Source organism: Anarrhichthys ocellatus, unplaced genomic scaffold (genome assembly GCF_004355925.1).
Source record: "Anarrhichthys ocellatus isolate YVR2014 unplaced genomic scaffold, GSC_Weel_1.0 scaffold4, whole genome shotgun sequence".
In the NCBI taxonomy this organism is placed as follows: Eukaryota; Metazoa; Chordata; class Actinopteri; order Perciformes; family Anarhichadidae; genus Anarrhichthys; species Anarrhichthys ocellatus.
In genome coordinates this window covers 6,005,607-6,009,595 of record NW_022280034.1, presented here as the reverse complement: position 1 = coordinate 6,009,595, position 3,989 = coordinate 6,005,607, and positions in this window count along the sequence as shown.

Genomic DNA, 3,989 nt, shown 5'->3' with positions numbered 1-3,989 from the left:
CAACCCACTTTGTCAACTGACCCCCCCCCCCCCCCCCCCCCCCCCCCCCCCCCCCCCCCCCCAGTGAGAAATAAACCACAACTCAAAGTGAAAAGTGAAGACCTCGCTCTTTTAAACAAAGGAATGTTTTGTTTTCTCTTCATAACCCTTTGACCTGGTTCCAGGAATCAAGATTTAGTGCAGCGATGCATTGAAGATAAATGTTCCTCCTAAATGTGTGAATATAAAATGACACATTTATCCAGCGTAGAATAACATCTATTTTGACAGGTACAGAGAAAACGACAGAAAAGTGTATGAAAAGGCCAAAGAAGGAATGTTGGTTTGTAGGATTTTTTTCTCCTCCAAAAATATAAAAATAAAAGACTCAAATGAAGACTATGAATGATGATTTGTGTCATTCAAACCCCAAAACCCCAACAGACCTCACCTTGGCTTTTGCCTCCACACGTGAATGACATGTAGGTGAATTTGTGAGAATTGTGATGGAGGATCCAGTGTGAATATGTGCTTCATATATCAATAAACAAAAAGCATGTGGTGCTCATTATCCCACTTTCCATACTTTCTCTCCCATATGCCACCATATGCTTTCTGTTTGACTGTGTGTATGCTCAGTTATCACATATGGGAGGATGCTGCTCCAAAATGTCCCTGTACCTCCACCAAGTAGGTATATTTGTTTGGTTTTAATTGTGTTTTGTAATCTTAATAATTATCATATTTTTATCAAACCGGGAGGGGGGGGGATAAATATACATCTGGATAAATATCTGGATTATGGTTTTTCTGACAGGTGCATATATCGGCTGTGAGGGATCCTAACAATTTGATGGTATTTCAGCAAGACATTTGCATATGTGTAATAAATTATTATGCTATGAAGAGAGTACTATTTATTTCTCCAACTAAATATCACCAAGACGACTTCTCCTGCAGCATGCAGCACTAAATCCAGAGCATCCAGCTGTGTGTGATGACGTTGGGTGGAGTCGGTTTGCTCGTTATACCTAAACCTGTCACATCTGCGCCGGAGCTGCCGTTTAACAGGACTGTTTCTCGTCTTCACTGTTATTCACTCATACTGTGCACACGCTGCTGATCTGTGCCCAATTCACACCAGCAGGTAGTAACAGAGATACTCGCGCTTTTTGGATTTGTTGTAGAGTTTCAGTTTCTTGACAGGTTCACAGACCAAGCAAATATGTTGCATAAAGGATAATTCTGTGTATTACAGCCTGGGTCTTATTTTGTTAGCTAGCACGGCAGCTGGATTCTCGCAATATCACACGAGTATTGCAGGGTCACATTTCACACAAAAATCCATATTGTCACGCTCCAAGTAATGCATTTGTGTCCGGTTAGCTAGTGACCGCACCAATCGGCGTCAAGTAAGGTGCTACTGGCAGCTACAGGTGTGGTTTCTGTGTGTGAAGAGGTGACCGTTCTAAACAACAGTGGATCCCAAAGAGATTAGCGTAGATTCTACAATGGCATCAGTTCTATCAGAATTGGGATATTCCCTGAGAGAAGAACAAAGACTAGAACTGAGGGCTTTTCTTGAGGGGAAATGTGTTTGCCCTCGTCCTGACTGGCTTTGGCAAGAGTTTGATTGACAGATGGATCATCCAATCACCTGCTGAGTATTTCTTGAAAGCGCTAGCCCTTTTCCAAACTGTTTCTAATGACGGCTTCTCAGATGGTTTCATGCAAACAAACCATCTGGTGTGTGAAGTTACTTATTTTGAGCCACTCTAGCAGCACGGCCATGGAGATGGCAACAATTGGATGGATTGTTGTGAAATGTCGTTTTGACATTCATGGTCCCGGGAAGATAAAGTCTGGTGACTTTAATGATCCTTCCACTTTGCCTCTAGCGCCACCATGAGGTCGACATTAGTTATTTTGAGTGAAATAACTATTAGATGGACTGCTGTGAAATGGTTGTACCTTGTGTTCAATTGGCAAATTCTAACACAGTATTATATGTCCAAACCTTGACAACTTTTCAACTTCAATCCTCCGCTTGCTGATCTGGTTGTCGTCTTTGATGTCCATCGAGCCAGCAGAGAGTCTAATCTGTCTCAGAGGCTTCGGAGCCGCGGAGGGGAGAGAGATTAAGAGCTGGTTTACCAACGCGGCATGGCGACTCACTATGATATCAAGGCGGCCCTCGCAACGCTTCAAAGGCTGGACCGACTTCTGAAGAAGCGTTGGCCTTTCAACCGCTGACAAGGTCGGCTGGTGCCTGTTCTTCCCACATATGTGTATGGTATCACAGCTGCCGGCCACAGCGGCTGCACTTCACACCCTGCAAACTGAACACCCTCCCCTCCCCCATCCCACCAGGATCCACACCCACCGTAACTCACTGGGATTTCCTGTCGACCATATGGGAGAAGTTTGGACCTGAATTTGTCTTACAAGTTCTTACTATTAATGAACATCCCCTCTTTGAACTGTCAAACGTCTCACATCTGGTTCCTCAAGCACAACTACAACCGCATCTCTTCTCTGCATTGCAGGGAAATTATACATTTTATTTTAAAAAATGACTTTGATTTGATTGATTCTTGTACATAGGCTTATATATGTAAAAAATTGTAACGTTATGATTTCACCGATATGCAAGGTTGTGACATGATGTAGCGACTTTTAAAATGTGCGAGGCATTTGGATGGAAACTAGGCTATTGTGTCACGATTAGCTTGCTAGTTTGTCAGTTCATACAGGAATGAAATGAAGAGATGGAACTTTTTTTTATTCGGAACACTCCACCGTCTGTATGATGTACACATTTCGAGTCACTGGTTATAGTACAGAGCTGCCAAAAGCATTTTAATATTAACGAGCTCTGACATGTCCTACTCCCCAATGCTCTGAGGCGATGACAGGTGTGATCCTCTGATCAATAACCTTTGGAGGAGGAGATGTGAGGTTGAGGTCCTCCTATAATTGCATGCTGGCCAGAGAGACGGAAGGCTGCATTGCGTTGTTGTCAGAATAAGCCAGTGATCCATAAAAGCCCCAGCAGAGCTCAGATAATTAGAGCCTTTCCGCCTCGAATCTCCCAAAATACAATTTCACTGCAGACATCAAATGAGAGGATGCTTAATATTAGCCACAGTGATTACAGAATGAAATGAAGTTTATTTTCCATTTGGGATGTTCAATCAAGCAGGAGCGAATGTAAAACCAGTGTTCATTTCTAAATATCAATCATGTAACATTGTAGTCACTCGCTACTGCGAATCCTTTGACTTTATTCATCAATGTATAACCTTTGATTCCTGGTCATTTTGATGTGGCATATCACATCTCTAAGGAGAGAACAAAAAAATGGATGTATTTTATTTTCCATTGCAGACCTACTGTAGATGTTCCTGTATGTGTCAGTTGATTTATTTTAATTTACTTTAAATTGAATATATTCTATTTAATACTTGTGTATTTATGTGTATTTGTTCACCGTTTTTTCTTTACTTTTTATATGTACTACAGTTTAGCTGTCTTATTAATTTGGCCTCCAACACACTGTGCTGCTACTTTTACTTTTTATTTTTATGTGTGTTTTCTAAACGTTTTACAGTAATGCTTTATGGCCTGTAAATTATATTCATACATTTTTCATTTGTAATTGGAAAAATTATTCTCCATATACAGTATTTTAAACTATGTTTGCCAAACATTGACATTTCTAATGTTTTATTATTTCATTATATTATTTAAAAATAAATTAAACACTGAACAAATTTGATACACTTTTCTCTATAAATTGTAACAAATTACAAAGTTTTTTCCTTGAAACTTCTTGGATTTTTTTTTAGATTATGGAATAAAGCGTTACCAACCCTTTTGATCTGAATTAAGCTCAATGAAAGTTACAAAAAGCTTGATAGATACCATGAATAAAATCAACACACTTCCACATGAGCAATTAACCAGTTTCAATTTGTGCAAACATGGTCTTTATTTAATAAATGGCCAAA